The sequence below is a fragment of the Pleurodeles waltl genome, chromosome 2_1, assembly GCF_031143425.1.
Source record: "Pleurodeles waltl isolate 20211129_DDA chromosome 2_1, aPleWal1.hap1.20221129, whole genome shotgun sequence".
Lineage (NCBI taxonomy): Eukaryota > Metazoa > Chordata > Amphibia > Caudata > Salamandridae > Pleurodeles > Pleurodeles waltl.
The window spans coordinates 5,513,599-5,532,975 of record NC_090438.1 but is presented as its reverse complement, the minus strand read 5'-3'; positions in this window follow the sequence as shown (position 1 = coordinate 5,532,975).

Sequence of the window (19,377 nt, the reverse complement as noted above, 5' to 3'; positions counted from 1 at the left end):
GCTCCCCATCTCTAAAAAAAGAAACAACAAAAAAAAAAAAATAAAAAAAATAATTGCCCTGGCGCCTAGAGTGTTCTGCCCCCCCCCGGGGGCAGTTCGGCCTAATAATAGGCCGATCTGTCCCCCGGGGGGGCAGAAATGGCCTAAAATAAATTTGCCCCCCCAACCCCCATACCCCCCCCCGGGAGCGACCCTTGCCTATGGGGTCGCTCCCCCTGCGTGACATTGGCGCCAAAAAACAAATCCCCGGTGCCTAGTGGTTTCTGCCCCCTTGGGGGCAGATTGACCTAAAATCGGCCAATCTGCCCCCAGGGGGGCAGAAATGGTCTAAATACAATTTGACCCCCAGGGGAGCGACCCTTGCCTGATGGGTCGCTCCCCATCTCTAAAAAAAAAAAAAGAACAAAAAAAAAAAACACAAAAAAAAAATTTGCCCTGGCGCCTAGAGGTTTCTTCCCCCCCTGGGGGCAGATCGGCCTAATAATAGGCCGATCTGCCCCCAGGGGGGGCAGAAAAGTCCTTCCCAAAAAATTGCCCCCCCTGGGAGCGACCCTTGCCAAAGGGGTCGCTTTGTTGCGTGACATTCGCGCGCAAAAACAATCTCCCTGGTGTCTAATGGTTTCTGCTCCCCTTGGGGGCAGATTGGCCTTATCAAAATAGGCCAATCTGCCCCCAAGGGGGGCAGAAATGGCCTAAATATATATTGCCCCGTAGGGGAGCGACCCTTGCCTAACGGATCGCTCCCCACCTAAAAAAAAAGAATTCATCACAAAAAAACAAAAAAACAAAAAATGGTCCCTGGTGCCTAGAGGTTTCTGCCCCCCCTGGGGGCAGATCGGCCTAATAATAGGCCAATCTGCCCCCAGGGGGGGCAGAAAAGGCCTTCCTAAAAAAATGCCCCCCTGGGAGCGACCCTTGCCCAAGGGGTCGCTCCCTTTTGCCAATTTCAAGAAAAAAAAAAAAATCCCTGGTGTCTAGTGGGGTTTCAAAAGCCGGATTGCAAGCAATCCAGCTTTTGAAACCTGTGAGAGACTTCAAAGGGAAGGAAATACATTTCCTTCCCTTTGAAGCCTCTCGGGGCCTCCCCCATGGGATTGAAAAAGAAATGCAAAAGCATTTATTTTTCAATCGCGCTGGAAGCTCTGCTTCCAGCGCGATGGGGGAGACCCTGTGACTAATCAGCGCGCGCTCGCGCGCTGACGTCACAGGGGGGGTTGGGGGGGGTCGGGGGTGGGAGGGGAAGGGCTTCCTCTTCCATCCCTGACTTGGGGGGGTGGGGGGGAACCCCACAGAGGGAGCGAGAGCGCTCCCTCTGGGCTGTGTGCCGAGGACGTAGTGGTTACGTCCTCGGCACAGCAGCACTGTGCCGCAGGACGTAACCACTACGTCCGCGGCACAGAAGGGGTTAAGGTTTTGGCTCTACATCAGAGATGCTATTAGTCCTTTGTCTCTCCACGAGAGATGTTCTTAAGGCTTTGCTTCTCCATGAGAGATGCACTTAAGGCTTTGCCCCTCCATGAGATATGCTCTTAAGGATTTGCCCCTCCATGAGAGATGTTCTTAAGCCTTTGCCTCTCCATGAAAGATGCGCTAAAGGTTTTGCCTCTCCGTGAGTGATGCTCTTAAGACTTTGGCTCTCCATCTGAGAAATTCCTAAGACTTTGCCTCTCCATGAGAAAATTACCACAAAATCACCAATGCACGCTGGATTGTGATGCTAACCGACTCATTCTATGTGATTGTGATGGAATTCAAATGTAATTACGTGAACACAGGTCAAATCGTGTGTCTAGGCTACTCTGGAAGCGAGTCATTGTTCAGTGTAATACCATCAACATAAGGTTACCCGGGGACAGTTGGCCCATCTCAATTAAAAGCAAATCAGACAATGATGTTATCTTAGCACCTGGCATATGTCTCCTTCTAGGTTTGTGTGCTGTTAGTTGATAAAGTATCTGAATGCATTTTGCATGCTTTGCTTGGCCGTATATATTGTTTTGCCTTATTTTATCATGTCATTTATTAGGCAATTCATACTATTGACTAAGCTCCAGAACACTTTCAAAGGACAGAAAGTACCCAGCTCTGTGCATTGTGGACCATAAGTGTGAGCTCTCTGGGAACAATATGGACTCTGATTGTCTTCCTCAGTTATATTAAGAAATGCAACTCCAGGATCCTCCTTGCCCAGCATGATATCTGGAGTGATATCCGGCTGCCACTGCCCTGACAACTGTTCTAGTTACTTTACATTAATTCCGTTGCTCAGAATCCATTCTTCCTCATTCCAGTCCTAACAGAATGAGGTGAGTCCAAGCCCTTCACAGACTAAACCCTCTCAAAAAACTCAGGCCCTCATTCTGACCTTGGTGGGCGGCGGAGGCCGCCCGCCAAAGTCCCGCCGTCAGGTTACCGTTCCGCGGTCGAAAGACTGCGGCGGTAATTCTGACTTTCCCGCTGGGCTGGCGGGCGGGCGGCCTGAATGGGCTGGCGGGCGGTCGCCTTCAGGCCGCCCGCCAGCCCAGCGGGAAAGAGGCTTCCACGATGAAGCCGGCTCGGAATCGAGCCGGCGGAGTGGAAGCTGTGCGACGGGTGCAGTTGCACCCGTCGCGTATTTCACTGTCTGCGCAGCAGACAGTGAAATACATTTAGGGGCCCTCTTACGGGGGCCCCTGCAATGCCCATGCCAGTGGCATGGGCACTGCAGGGGCCCCCAGGGGCCCCGCGACCCCCCCTACCGCCATCCGGTATCTGGATGGCGGTAGGGGGGGTCGGAATCCCCTCGGCGGCGCAGCAAGCTGCGCCGCCTTGGAGGATTCAATGGGGCGGCGGTACACTGGCGGGAGACCGCCAGTGGTGCCGGTCCGACCGCGGCTTTACCGCCGCGGTCGGAATCCCCATTGGAGCACCGCCGGCCTGTCGGCGGTGCTCCTGCGGTCCTCCGCCCTGGCGGTCTTTGACCGCCAGGGTCAGAATGACCGCCTCAGTCCTTCCCACGGCTGGTTGGTGTATGTTGAGACTCACCTACACAGAGCTCTTCAGATAGTGAGAGGTTGATCACCTGGGGGAGGATGATATGTAAAGACTGAAACTATGAGGAATAGAATCAGAATCCTACTTCTTACATTCAGTCTTAACAGAATGAGGAGTACCAAAGCAAACCTCAAGGAAGGCCATCTTCATGGGAATAATATACACACTTCCACAGACCAAAGTAACGCATCTCCCATGCAAAACTTCATAAAGTCATCATCAGATACTAGCATCCGAACCAAAGTGAAGAAATAACTTTAGTACCAAAGTTGAGTGATCCTGTTCCCTCATACTGAAGAAAGTAATGTACAAACAGTGGAAGGAAAGACCAAAGAGCTGGCCTACACATTTCCACTAAGAATTCACCCTGATCCTCTACCCATTTCATAGGTAGACCACCCTTACACACCCAATGGTTGGGGAAATCCATGTACTTCATAAGGCAGGGAAATATGATAATGCACCCAGTGACTCAGAGAGGACTTTAAGGGTTACAGACCCTAGTGGGTCAGGACTATATTTTACAAAAAGGTCATGAGCCTTGCGAATAGAAGCTTTGTGTGTTAGATAGAGAAAAACTGCTCACCAAACACCCAGAGGGTGAAAAAGAACTTCTTCATGAGAAGAAGAATATGGGCAGACACGTGCAATAGAATATCCTGGTCCACATCATACATGGAAGGAACTTTATGAACAAATGTAGCGCCCAACCTGAGTACCAATATGTCTGGGAAAACCTGCAGCAAAGGGGGACTAAAGGTGAAGCACATAACTCACCCAATTGTCTCGTCACATTTCGTCACAGGTACATGAAGATAGACATCCTGTTGGCTCTGAGTTGCTAGAAACTCTCTGGATACATCAGTAGCTAATCCTCTGCAGACAGACCATCTTGAAGTGAAGAGTTTGTACTCATTTCTTCATGGCCTTCAGATCACGTACTTTGAGGAAATCGCCTACCCCTTTCTCATCAAGAAATAGGGCTAAATCAATCCTCCTACCCAGTTTATCTAATAGTACTGGAATGATCACCCTCTTTTGAAGGAGATGAAGCCGATAAGATATCCTGAACACAGCACCTACAACACTGATTGGTCAAACATGCTGTACTCACAGGGTGAAACAAAGCCTTGGATGTGCTCTCCTAGGGAGCAGTAGACTCGTCTGCTTAGCAGCAGTCAGTATTATTGCTGCTTTTGTCCTCTTTGTCCTGTTGTCTGTTGGTTCTAGCACTTGACATCTTCCCAGAATTCCATGGCTGAAAACATTTACAAAAAGATCTTGAAGACAGGTGGTGCTTTTTGGCAGAGTCTACAAATTCAGGGTGAAGGCGAGATAGGGAACAGGTATATCATCTGGCATACATATTGAGTGTTAAATATCATTTACAAATATTTCTCTGCATTGAAGTTGAAAGCAGAAAATCTAACCCACTGGGCCAACATTTCTGATAAATTATTTATGTCAGATGATAACTATGTAGAAGTTATTCTGACATCCAGTCACAAGGGAAGCTGGACCCTTGCCCTTATACGGAGGAGCATGTTTTTGATCTTTAACTGTGTTGTTTATCATCTGTTCCAATTGGTCTTTAAAAAGCTTAAGTCCCATTAGAGTAATCTTCAAGAAGGTGGCCTTCTCAGCTCCATCTGCCTTCAATCTCTCATCCGCTTATGGTAACGCCCCAATGCTGACACTCCCAAAGATAAAGCTGAAGCTCGAACTCCATCACATAAGCCATCAGATGAAAACATGGCCTGCAGTTTCACTTGCTCCTGCATGACAAAGCAATAATCACATTCTACCATGTCTAAAGGCAGCGTCTCAAAATCCTGTACTATAGGCTATGCTGTGTAAGTAGCATAAGTTTCAGCCATTAATGTCAGGTTGTCCCCTACCTCTGCCTTCTTCTTGGGATTTACACTCTGTTTATCAGCTGGGGAGTACAGCTTTCTAGATTCACCAACGTATGCTCTGTAAAAGTTCACAACATTATCTCAATTCACAATTCTTAGGGTATGAGGCAGCTGGTTCTGCATTCCCTGAGGCATCAAGTGGGCGCATGAATCTGGAAATAGGGAGACGATTCAGATCCCGACACTCAGGACTGGGCATTTCATTGATTGTCTCAAGAAAGGGTGACTCCTTCCAATAGTCATGATGCCATTATGTACAGAATAGTGAACATTAAACGTGCCAAGTGCAGGAGGAAAAATCTGCAAAGGGGAAAAAACCTCCTTGGCAAACATGAATTTTAACTGAAAAAGATTCAAAATTATGACCTTTGCAAGCACCAAACACCTTCTAAAGAGCACATGAGTTGCTTAACTCTTCTCTGTAGGCAGAGTTGTGCATCATTATTGCTTGCAAGAGCACGGTATTCTTCTCCGTGGTCCCCGCCGTCCACGTCCCACTGAATGCTGAAGCAGTGAGGGCCTGTTCCTTCGTCCCCATGGCTCACTTGTGGTACATGGTGGACTTCGGCAGTAGTTCATCCCCGCAGATCTTGCTGCTGTGTCCCTAAACTAGGATTATATACACAATGCTGTACCTCAACCAATCAACACTTCCTGGTCAAAGCCATGAAAAGACTAGAAGGTGCAAATGACAACTTGTTGTAGCGTACGCCTAGCATTAGGCTAAACTAAATAAAAGAAACAGAAAACAATAAAACTAATATGTAGGAGGAATCAAAATTTAGATTAGAGCTACCAGGAGTGCCTTCCCAGAAGACTAACCAGGATGCCTTCTGGGAAGGTGAGTCATAATATATGCACCTACCAGGAGGCATGGGGGGCAAAGTTTTTTGTGAGAGTTTTAAGCTTAGGTGTGTTACATAGGAGGTGGACTCACCTCAATCTTTTAAGACTGGAATGGGGAAGCAGGGCAAAGAAGCCTCCATGGCTTTTGTGCCAAGAACAGTTAGTTCTCCAGAGCCATGCTAGGTGTAACACATCATTGCGCTGGTATGTCCAGCGATTCAGAAGTTAAATCAAAGCCTCAGGGTCTTATCGCTATACGCCTCAATCATGGCGATAGCTCACTCATTACATTTCCACAGCTGAGGCTGTGCTGGACTCCATCGTGAAAGTAATAAATGGCTGCCTACAGCAAGGCTGACAGGTGATCATGGTTACGGCATAATGATTTAATGTCATCGCATGGTTCACCTTGCTGAGGTGCTCCTCACTCATTGAGCTGAAGACGCTGGCATCATATGTAATGCCATTCCTAGAGTCCTCCCCTCCAATCCTGCCCTCCTCCAAGAATGTTGCTGTGCACTGATTGGGTAAGGCGTTGGATAGTTACCCAGCCAGCCAATCACCAATAGACAAGAAGCTTGTGGGAAATTATATCAGCCTGAGCCTAACATAGAGGACCTGTTTACACGTTTGGTAGAGGAGAATTTCAGTGTGGGATTCTGTTGCAACCAATCACAGCAGGCCCTTGGTTCCTGCACCCGGACTGAACAGGCGTGGGAACACCAGACCTGATTTTATCAGGCAAAAAAACAGGTCATAAAATCACACGAGGCTTTGGCTGCAACACCATCCAAGCCTCTGTCCTTGACTCCACCTGACCTTTTCCTACAGTAAGGAGGAAGATGCAGTGCTGCCCCCTTGCCACAGTGTTCTTCCCGCCTTCTTCCCCTGCCACCCTGAGAACACCCATGCAATGCCCATGGAATGCCTCCCTTGCGCAGAGTAATGAAACACAGCGATTTGTACTTCATTGCATTACTCCATATTTTGGAGCCACTCAAAGCCACACAAAGTGGTTTTGCGTGGCTTCAAAATTACGAGTTAGAGCCTTATGTCACGCATGTACCACGATGCGTGGTGCAAGCATGATGCAAACCTCTCATAAATATGCCCCTAAGGACACAACCGGCCACATTTTCATGCAAAATTAGAATAATTGATAATGTTTTCCTTGGCTCACCAGCCGCAGTGAAGGGCACGAATGACCCTTCAACATGAACTCTACTCATCCAGGCTGATCTCTGGAGTTGGCAAAGGTGTGTCTGAATTGTGATCTGTCCTGGGTCATCCAGGCACTTAACTCAGGACATGCCTTCACCAGAGTCCCTCAACAGGCAATCCAATATGATGTCCACACTACAAGGACACAATTCAAGAACACTACACACACTCACCATGGCTGAACCAATATATGCTCTAGACTAGAAGGACACAATTAGTAAGAACTAATTTCAGGCAAATTACAAACAAGCAACGTTTGCCCTTTTTTTCCTCCCAAAGAGCAGAACTGGGGCCTGATCTACTGCTGCCTGGGCAGAAAATAGCAAGGGTTGGGAAAGACAATAGGTCTCACCAATCGGCGAGCTATAAGCTTTGCCAATCAGGTGGTGGTGTGTTCGAACATGCAGGGAACACGGAAGGGGACAACGAGAAGGTGGAAAGGGGTGTAGAACAGGACTGCGGGAATTGAATAACTAGACAGTTAAATAAACAAGCATTTTCAATGAAACGGGTCTCGCATTTGCTCGAGTTAGAGCTATTAGCGCTGTAAACTCCTAACCTGACTTTTATTGCCACACAAATTAAAAGAAAAAAAAACAGCGCGATCGCACTATGTAAAATGCAGCACGATCATGATGAAATTGAAAATGAAAAAACTGAGCACGATCGCGATATGTAAACCCCAGTGCAATCGCACTGCATGGAAAATAAACAGATAAAGTAGTCCAGAAACCATGCTAAAAACATCGAATCTCGTATGTTTTTAGTAGTTTACCGGTGCTGTATAGGTGGGCTAAACACCAGAAAAGGAATGACGTTTGCATGCCTTTCACAAATGAAAGCAAACAGATTTTAATAGGAAAGCCCCCGAACCAATGAAAGTGACTGGCGTGGTTGGAAGCCCAAAGAGAGATTGCTACAGGGGACGGAGTCCTTTGCGCTCGCCCCTAAAAAGCAATATGGAGGGGCCAGTGATGGCTGTGTCATAGCGTTTTTTTGTTCTGTCCGAATAAGAAACACGGCTGGGGTGAGGGAGGTGGGTAAGAAATACTAGGGGGCAATATGAGGGGGTTGTCAGTGGAACAGGCAAGAAGGCTGGGGTGGGAGACAAAGAAGCAAGGCGGACAGGGGTTGGGAAGGGACGAATAGACATGGTTGGGGAGGGGAAGAAGAAACAGACCAGGGATGTGGGAAGGGGAAGGAGCAACATGGACAGCTGTCGGAACCATACATGACTTACAAACTATCATGTGATATATGTTACTGGTCACATTAACACAACACGAGAAGTGGGACTATTTACCTGAACATCGAAGAGCAAGAAAAGATGGTTTATCTTCATAAAGGGACCTTTTGTGTCTGTACAGTATTAGAAGGTACAGAGGAAGGGTAATTAGGAGACTCTGCAGGGGGGTTGCATCATGCCAGTGAAAAGTACTGTGCTGCAGCATGGCCCATCCTCAACGTATGCTGCCACACAAATGTCTATGGCAGAAACACCATCATCTGGTAATAACTAGTTGTGGGCGAGCCAACAACTGAACAGGTAGAGCCAGAGTGGAGCCAAGTGTCTGGCTTAGCTCTTATACCCCTTGCAGAAGCTGAGCCCTGAAAATGTCTGCTGTGTTGCCTCAAGTTCTTGAGAAGGATGCTTCATCTGGTTCCTGTGGCATCCCGTAAGACTATTGTTCATGCCTTAGTCACTTCCAAATTGAACTACGCCAAGAGTCTTTACCTGGGCTTGGCAGCCTACCTTCTGCAAAGGCTGCATATTATTCAAAATGCTTTCACACGCCTCATTCTTAAAATCCCGATACATCAATCGGTGTCCTCCCACCTCCGCCGGCTGCACTGGCCCCCTGTGACCAGCCGCATAAGATTCATGGAGCCTTGGAGAATGAGGGCCCTCAGGATTTTCCATCTGGATTCAAGGTCTCCCATCAGAGAAGATCCATCAGGTCTAATTCCCAGAGGTTCACATGGTTAGGAACGGTGGGGGATCCTTTGTCGTTCTGATGGCCACAGTCTGGAATGCGCTACTGTCCTCCCTTCGCTTGGCTCCCTCCTGTTCACTATGTAGCTCCGATGCCTGGTGCGCCAAGGTGCGCTCTGTGCGTTCCAGCTGACGCACAGGATGCTCCTTTGAGAGCAGCTGGGGGCGCTCTATAAATGCCTTTGGATTGTATTTTAAATCATATCACAAACACCATGAAAAACATGATAAAATCTATTCAAAATTAAAAAAGGTTTTTCTTTAACATGTGGAAGCTTTGACATTTTATGTCAAATTATAGCACTGCACTAAGAATAAACCATGATTGAACTGGGAGGCAAGGACAATTGATTTTCTGTACAGCTCGTATTCTGAATTCACACATTTGAAAGTGATTTCATATACACATAATGAAAAAAAGCAGTTTTGATACAATATTTGCCTAAGATCACATAATTTAAACAGGTAAACTATGATTTATCCATGTTTTACTTTGTACAAATCAGTCACTAAGTGGGTACCTGTCTTTCCTTTTTTGTGTTAGCACTTTGTTTTTTAGCTCTTTGCGCTTTTTTCAGCAATTTTTATATAACACAAACTCAACCAAAAGGTACTGGAGAGGTCTCAGGAGCACCAATTACATTGCACAAGAAAACATGCATTGTTTATAGGCAGAGAGAGATTATGGGGCATGAGTGGTTTGCAGAATACTTGCACCACGCAACGTGGTAGATGCGTGGTGCAAAACAATAAGACATTTTTTTAAGCCACGCAAAGCCACTTTCTGTGGCTTTGAAAGGCTTCAAAATTATGGAGCAAGGCAAGGCAGTGCAGTTCCATGGACATGCAAGGATCTTACTACGCAACTCCCATGGTTTTTGACGCATTTCCAGATTTACCAAACCCGCTAAACATGGAAATGTACCACAAAGATCCGCCTCCCCAGGAGAGGTGTAGCAAGGAGAAATATCTTTATTTCTCCTAAAATAAAAGTCCTCTTCTATGTGAAAGACGAAAAAGACTTGCAGGATAGTGTTGGTGCTGGAAGGTGCAGCTTCCTGCACAAAAACGATCCTGCGTTCCAAGGCAGGCACTCCTTCACGTGGTAGAAGGGTGCATGCGTTGGCACCGGGCTGCCAAAGCGGTGCCAGCACAGAGGGGAAGGACAGGAATTGGCCGTATTGGTTACATACAACACATTCCTGCCCTTCGACCACGTTGACCAGATGCTGAGACTCAAACCTGGTTCCCCAGGTCCAAAGTCTGCAGCTCTGGCCGTTACGCCACATCCTGGACAGAGAGACGGGGGCAGGCATAAAGCAACAGGGCCTCAAGCTGAGCCACAGCCAGGATTCAGGCTCGAGCTTCAGTGGCTCGCCCACCTCTAAATATCATACCCAAGGCCAGCAACTTGTCTTGGAGACAGGGACAGTTATGGAGGAGAAAGTAAGGGGAGAGGATATGGTGTAACAGCACGAGCTGTCGACGTTAGACCAGCTAGTTTGACTCTTGGCCTCAGCTCAACATCTTGTTATTCCAGAAAAAATGAATGTGTAAAGCACTCTAATACCTTTGGCAGTGTTTAATTTGAGCCAGTGGTTGCCGGTAGGGAGCACAGGCACTTCTTTTTGGGGGCTGGCACTTATTGTTCTGCATCAGGCAATTACTGCGAGCAAAAGATATTTGGGAAACACAAGGAAGAGAAAGACGGAAAAGCATCACAAAGCGAGAAAGCAGAAAGTTGCAGATGTAAGCTAAAGAGGCAAGGAGTGGCTTTAAATGGATAAAAGAGGCCTGAGATGGCTTTGGGATTACGTTTCCTCAGTATTCAGTGCCTGCACATTTAAATGCAGCAGCCGCATGTTTCTGATGAGAGCTTGGAGAACCAAAATGTTTTCATTTACAAATTAAGCACTGACCTTCTGGTTCAGTTCCCGCTATATAACTGCAAAATAAATAAAATAATTAAATAGAATTTGAGAATTATGAAAATCTATTGTAGAAAGAGGAGTCCTCCAGCCGAAATATTGGGGTGCAGGACGGTTCTGCCTTCTGCACCGACCGCAAAGTGCTGCGAGTCGCAAAACTATGGGTCAAGAAATAACAAAATAAATAGCGCTTTAAAAAAAAATCAACTCTCTCCTCCTCCCGAGGACCAAAATGCATATGTGTTGTCACAGTGTTGGGACATCAGAAGGTGCCGTGAGCCCAGACTGAGTTCAGCGTATGAGATACAGAGACCGTCTGCCACTTATTTGCCCACTAATTAGAGGCGAAAGAGACTTCTTTCCCATTTGCAACACCCACCGTGGCTGACAGGCAGGCAAGATGCGTGTGAATTCAGTGCCTAATTTGAGCCTGTGGTGTCCGGTGCGTGGCACCGGCGCCTATGTTTGAGGGACGGTCACTTATTTTTCTGCCTCAAGCATTTACTGCGAGAAAAAGACACACATGGGAAAGACGGAGGAACAGAAAAAATAAAAAGCTTCACAAAGATAGAAAGCAAAAAGCTGTAAGAGTGAGCTGAAGGGGCAGGGAGTGGCTGTAAATGTATTAAAGAGGAGCGAGATGGCTTCAGGATTAAGCTGCCTAAGTATTCTGTGGTCACACATTTAAATGCAGCAGCTGCATGTTTCAGTGGAGAGCTTTGGGCACCGGCACGTTTTTATTTACAAATTATGCACTGCCTGTAAGCATACTCATTATTTCACTGACATTGCAGTGCCCTCTCACTACACACTTAAAGATAAGATTGTCTTGAATAGACAACCAAAAACATCAACTCAGTGATGCACGTCTACGGCATCCATGTTAGGACATCCTCATTCCTCACTCCTCATCCCTACTTCTCATTCCTGCTTCTCATCCCTACTTCTCATCCATCATCCTTACTTCTCATCCATCATCCCTACTTCTCATCCATCATCCCTATATCTCATCCATCATCCCTACTTCTCTTCCATCATCCTTACTTCTCATCCCTGCGTCTCATCCATCATCCCTACTTCTCATCCATCATCCCTACTTCTCATCCGTCATACCTGCTTCTCATCCATCATCCCTACTTCTCATCCATAATACATCATCCCTACTTCTCATCCATCATCCATCATCCCTACTTCTCTTCCATCATCCCTACTTCTCATCCCTGCGTCTCATCTCAGCTTCTCATCCATCATCTCTACTTCTCATCATCAAACTTCATCCCTACTTCTAATCCATCATCACTACTTCTCATCCATCAAACATCATCCCAAACTTCTCATCCATCATCCCTAATTCTCATCCATCATACATCATCCCTACTTCTCATCCATCATCCCTACTTCTCTTCCATCATCCCTACTTCTCATCCCTGCGTGTCATCCATCATCCTTACTTCTCATCCATCATACATCATCCCTATTTCTCATCCATCATCCCTGCTTCTCATCCATCATCCCTACTTCTTATCCATCATACATCATCCCTACTTCTCATCCCTGCTTCTCATCCATCATCCTTACTTTTCATCCATCATACATCATCCCTACTTCTCATCCATCATCCCTGCTTCTCTTCCATCATCCCTGCTTCTCATGCATCACACATCATCCCTACTTCTCATCCATCATCCCTGCTTCTCTTCCATCATCCCCACTTCTTATCTATCATACATCATCCATACTTCTCATCCATCATCCCTAATTCTCTTCCATCAACCCTGCTTCTCATCCATCATACATCATCCCTACTTCTCATCCCTGCTTCTCATCCATCATACATCATCCCTTCTTCTCATTCATCATCCCTGCTTTTCTTCCATCATCCCTGCTTCTCATCCATCATACATCATCCCTACTTCTCCTCCATCATCCCTGCTTATTCTGTTCCCTCTGGCTGAATTGTTTCCCTAGGTTGCTGATGTGATGGTGAATGTTCTATTGTATTGAAGACGAGGAACATGTTTCATAGTTAACTAGGTAACAATATTTATTCTAGCTGTTAAACAGGACAGGAAACTTATAATTTTCATGTGAGAAATGTTTAGTTCATCCCGTGTATCATGAGAAAGAATCCTGAAGTTACAATCAACTAGAAAATGTAATATTTTGTTGGAACTGTATGAAATCATTGAAATGACTATGCGCTTTTGCTGATAAAATCCGGAATAGTTGCAAACTTGATGGTGTCAGTGGCAGCCATTGGATGCAGAATCTTGTGTGTAAGATGAGCCCACCTGAATGACCAATCAAAAGACCTAGGGATATTTTTAATTAGTGAGGAACTTTGAAACTTGGAGTCACTCTGCTAGAGCCAGTTTTGATGCGCTGATGATTCCAGATGTTTGCTGCTCTCTGCTTCTTCTGAACCCTTGTACCCCTTACCTATTTTCTAAAGAATAAAGTTATACTTTCTAATTGCCCTACTTGCTTATGTTGTTCAGTACTAATATGCCTAACCAATTCTGAACTGCTAGCCCGCCCTATGTGTAGCCTGTGTTCTGCTCCATCCTGATGCTGCTGTCTATTGATGTCGGAAGAAAGTGAAAGTTCTGTCGATGAAAATTCCCTCTCTGCTGTCCCATGAGGAGAGGTATAACTAAATATGGTTTCTTTTTTTTCTTTTTCCAGTTTAGATAATTACACCATCATATTGTTATAGAGACTAACCCTAGTTAGATTCTTTACCAAAATATTTGTGTCTTTTCTTTTGTTTCGCCCACACGTGTAGCCCATTGCACACATGCAAGTCCACATTTGAGTTAGAGTTATGGATGGCCCAGCTCTGAAATTAAATGTTGTTAACTGAATGTTGATGATTTACTGATGTCACCATCATCTGCTTTGAAACCTGAAGTAAATGTTCATGTTGAGGTTTTTCTAATTTATGTTGTTCTTTTTAAGTGGTTAACGGTATTGGTGTTTAGTAGACTATGGTTTTCATATATGTTTATAACTTAGTTTTGCACACCATGTATGTTACATTCATTTGGGGATTGTAATAAAGGTTTGAAACTTTATTCAGACTGGAGTTTGAATTGGTGTTTAAATTGGTAATGAACTCTAGAATTGTTATGGTTTATGTGATTTATTTGTGATTAAATGAATCTGACTACTACACTCTTCACTCAGTCCAAAGATCCAGTCGACTTCTAGTGGTGGGATAAGGTATTGTGGTTGTAATGTGTCATCAGCACGCTTGTGGTTCCTGAACCCGAGACGGGAAGAACACTTCTTCAAGTGCGTCAGCACAACCAAAAGCTGAGCATGCACCTCACCGAGCAATCTGTGGCCTTCTGCTCAACGGAACCATGTGGTGAAGAAGGAATTAGCAGGACAACCAATGCACGAAAAAGTCTCAAAATCCAAGGAACACAGAGGAAGAAGTCCTCCTCAACGCCAAATGTGAGGAGTATGTATCCAAGAAAGAAATATCTTTTAGAAAGTATTCATTTCTGTCATATGCAGGAGCCCACATCTGGAGGATCCTCGTCCTGTAACTCCAGCTGCAGCTGCGTGACAGAAGCGTTTGGAACTCACAGGGTGCAAAGGAGAACACGGCCAATAAATTAAACAATAAAACTTCTATGTCAAGCAATAACAAATCTGGATGAGCACATGAATCCAAACACTATATGAAACCAGGACTATAACAACTATGCACATGGAGTCATTACAGCCCACCAGTGCCCATCGTCAGGCATGTATCACATCAATTGCACAGATGAAGCTGTTGACAAGTACTTTATTAGTGATTCATGATTGATGAGGAAAGAAGAGCGGTCCGTTGGGGGTGTAAACCTCTTGGAAGAGTATCAAATGCTCAATGGGACGACACAAGGGTCTGGGAGGGTGCAGAACGAGGCGGAAGAAGCAACTCTGAGGGGTGTGGCAAAAGATGAACCAACATAGACAGGGTGGAAGGCGACAACGCAACATGGAAAGAGTCAGAGAAAAAGAAGCAAGGCAATACACTTAAAAAAAAATACCTCAATCACAGCAACGGAAGGACCTTAATTGATATGAAGCTATCAATACTTGGTCCTTTCTCCTGCTGAAAGAACAGGAACGGAAGACAGTCTGTGCTGCCCAATTAGAAGGCAGCATGTGAGAGTGCCAATGAAGCCCACAAATGGTAAGCAATGGGCGGGCTCCCAGGCCCTTATTCAACACAATATCTCTTGCAAGCAAGAGCGCATGTGCTAGCGCACATCCGCTTACTGAGGCGAGACGTAAAAACATCCAAAGTCAAATTCAGGGTAGTTTTAAGAAACACTATGCCGGGCAATGTATTTACCTTAATGCTAACTGCCCAGACTCCAGACAGGACAACATTCCCCATTAGGGATGTCTGTGCACCACAGCCACCTGCAAGTTCCTCCTGACCCTCTAGCAGGCAGATGCCCACCACAAGCTCCTCTGCTGGTAATGTTGCTTAGAAGAGCACTGCAGGGACCAGACAGTGTAATTAACTTAATGAAGTCACCAGTAAGTACATTTTCCAGCACAGCACAAGACATCTGAGTTCAGTGCATTCCTCAGTGCCCAAAAAGAGGAATTCTTGTTCTGCAAAATATTTTGGCTGCCTCAGTGCTTAATTTGTAAATAAAAACGTGCTGGTGCCCAAAGCCCTCCTCTTAAACACGCGGCTGCTGCAATTAAATGTGGGAACACGGAATACTGAGGCGGCGGAATCCTGAAGCCATCCCGGGCCTCTTTAATCCTTTTCCAGCCCCTCCCTGCCCCTTCAGCTCACTCTGGCAGCTTTCTACGTTCTCCCTTTGTGACGCCTTTTCGTTTTTCCCTTCCTCCGTCTTTCCCATGAGTGTCTTTTACTCACAGCAAATGCTTGAAGCAGAAGAATAAGCCCGGCCCTTTCCAGTTGAGGGAATGCGCAAGGTCAGAAGCAAAGGGGCTATGGAAGGTCGGGTATGTACTCGGCACTAGAGAGAGCATCTGCAGAAAATATGACGAAACCTGAAAGTATACACACATGCACACAAACACACACATATATGCATGTCTGATGTATTTATATAGTTCGCATGAGCCTAGATTTTTCTGATACATCCCTTTCTCTGCCAGTTACTTCCTCATTAATGGAACAAAGAGTATCTTCCACCCTCCACTGTGCCTATAAGGTGAGCCAATTGAGTTCCATCAGAGTAGCAATGAGATGGTCACATTTCTTCAGACGTGCTGCCCGTGGACAATAGGTGACCACAGAGCAGGGCGTAGCCACCATTCAGACTCAGTACAATTGATTGAACAGCAGTACTGAAGGAGTTTTTTGGGAGGAAAGGTTTCAATTTTTTTGAACAAAGAGCTTGTACCAAGGGACTTTGATCTTCTTGGGGGGGGGGTAATTTTGCTGCATCCTTCCATTACTGCTGTGAGCTCTCAGGTGGCTCCTTGATCTTCATGATTCACCTTACAGATGAACAATACAGGCGCAGTCTAAGGGTGTTTAGTTTCAGTCATAAAATACTTTTTACTTTCAGGGGTTTTACTGTAATCCATCGTCAGCAATAAGTGACACCTTAAGGCTGCTGCTTGTCCTCGCCTTATGGGAGTGCGTCTGGGTCAGGAATTACATACAGCCAGATCCTATGGTGAGCTGGCTGGGGAAGTCTGCCTTATTTGTTAGTCCTATAACTCAACACCTGATTGAAGGTGGTGTACAATATGACAGTTTTTGATTATTTTACAAAGTTCCACACAGCAGGCTAATAACAAGCATTGGCAAAGTGTAGGAAGCTGGCTCTGTATATGCTATATACAAATGAGATATAGTGTGCACAGAGTCCATGGGCTCCCCAGAGGCTTAACAGAGGCTAAAGTAGATAATACTAATGCTCTCTTTTGCGGTAGTGTGGTTGTTAGAGGACGGTTCTGACCATCAGGTCTGCCCTGATTTTTTGATTTTTGACCACCTGGTTTTTGAGTGTTTACTGTGAGGAAGCCTCCTATGAGGTGACTCCCGCACAATAAACACATGGTAAAATGGACTGCGCGTGTTTACCGCCGGTGTCGCCGTGCTAAGGAAAGGCTGCTGTGGCGCAGCAAGACAGGAGGCCCCGGGCAGGTTACATGTGATCATGTGTGCGCATGGATGTGCACCCTTGTGAGGGCTGTGGGAGGAGGATTCCTAGTGTGCACAGCCCAAGAACTGCGCTTAGGTAGTCCTGGTGCAGGAGGAACTATGCAGAGTGGGTGGAGACCTGGAATAGGTCTCATGAGAGGGGTGTATACATGTGAGGGAGAGTCAGTGTGCTTACTGTCTTTTCACTGTAGGGACACCAGGTTCAATGCCAATGTCAGGGTGCTTAAGATATTTGCATTGGGGGGATACTCCATTGAATGTCAATGGGAAAGGAGGGCCTAGGGTGCAACTCCAGTTCTCTGGGGTCCACTGAGACCAGAGTCACACCAAAGTACCCTGTAACCTGTAAGAAAAGAATAATGCAGTAGGTTACAAGAGCATAGTTGTACATCTTATGGGTCATCGATGGATGTCATCTTTCTCTGCCTCAGCTCAGGATTAGGGCCAATTACTGCTCTGTCCAGTTGCGGGAGCAGGGCCTTGCATCAATCAGCCAGCTGTCCTTCCGTGCCAGGAGCAGGCTGGAGAAGCCCTGCGAGGAATGTCAGGGAGGAGGGGCTGAGACTTTCAGAGCACATGTGGCAACTAACTCCTGGAGGATGCCATCTTGAGCTATCCCAGAAGACTGTGCAAGAAGGAGGGGGCGGGGGCAAGGAAGTGATGTGGCACATCTGGATAGGCCAGAGGTGCAGACCTGCTGGATACTTCCGCCCCCACTTAAAAGGTCCTGCACAGGGGAGAGCTCTCTCTCTTGGCTGCGCTTCACTGCTGGACACTGGGACTGCAGACGGGTGTCATGGACAACTGGAAGGAAGAACCTCCTGACTCCCCTTGGGGCAGGGACTCTGTCCCTGAAGGATTCCAGGCCAGCTAGGCGAATGCCAGGGCCAGGCAAGCTGGCCCCCTTAGCCCCCCAGAGGACTAGTTGGGGGAAGGACTGGGCTAGCGCAAGGAGAGCGCGCTGCCCAGAAGGAAAAGAGGGAACCCAGAGGAAAGATTGGCGCAAGGAGTCAGTGGGACTGGCTCCCTGATGATCTGGGACCCTTCCAGGCCAGGAGGCCTAAGGAGAGTGCTCCTGGTGGCAAGGGCTTGTCACCAGGAGCGGAACGACACAAGAATGATGAAAATCGGCCCTTGGGGGCCTGAGATATCACAGGACAAAGGATGGCGACCTTTGACCTTTGGGAAAGCAGCTACGAAGTGCGTGGGGCTCCGCAGCTGCTTGAGACTGGGCCCCCAGGTGGGCCAGGGCCTGGGGGCTGCCCCAGGAGGAAGAGAAGCAAAGGGGAGTGTAGTCGCACTCCCCCTCTCTGAAGAGGAAGGGGCCCCGGACCCCATCCCGGGGCCCCGTGAAGCCTGGTCCAGTATTGGACATCAGCTGGGGGAGGTGCCGTCGCGCACCCCCCTGCCGCTGTGGGAAGGGACCCCGGATCCCATCCCGGGGCCCCTGGAGGCGAAGACAAGCCGGAGAGCGCTGTCACGCTCCCCGTGAAGGAATGAGGAATGGAGGGGGCGCCGTCGCACTCCCCGTGAAGATGGCCAAATGAGATGGGGTCCGGGGCCCCGAGAAGAGGCAGGAGAGGGGGTGCGCCGTCGCGCACCCCCAGCCGAAGCGGAAGTCGGGGAGCGTTGTCGCGTTCCCCGTGAAAGTGGCCAGCAGGGGCCCCAGACCCCATCCCGGGGCCACGAACAGAAGAGGGCCTGGAGGAGCGCCATCGAGCTCCCCCCCCCCGAAGAGAAGAGGGGCCCCGGACCCCATCCCGGGGCCCCGAGAAGACGACAACCTCAGGAAGCGCCGTCGCGCTCCCCGTTGCGAGGAGGAGGGGCCCCGGACCCCATCCTGGGGCCCCGAAGACGCAAGGAGGAAGGGGGATTGCCGCTGCACTCTCCCCGCGCGGCCCGTCCGGCCACGAGCATCCCTGTGTCTGCCCGCTGGAGCGGGCAGACTCCAATGCAGCAGGCTGGCTCCCGCGTGCAGGGAGCCGGCGGGGGTGGCCAGGGGTGGGCTCCCTGGGCCGCCCTCCATCGAGGGATCCTCTGTCAGGACCGGCACGCCCTACAGCAAAGTCTTAAGGAAATGGCACAGCGGCTCTCCCAGCGCAGCGGGAGAGCCGCTCATCAATTATGCAGCCGCCCCAGCATGCTTTGCGGGGCAGGGGGCTGCTATTTGAGCCCCCAAAACACCTGTGGTTGTCCCAGGGAGATGGGGCCACCACCAAAAGAGTACCAGGAGACAGGGGGAGCTGCAGGAGCAGTGCAGCCTCCCTCCAACATCGGTTGGTG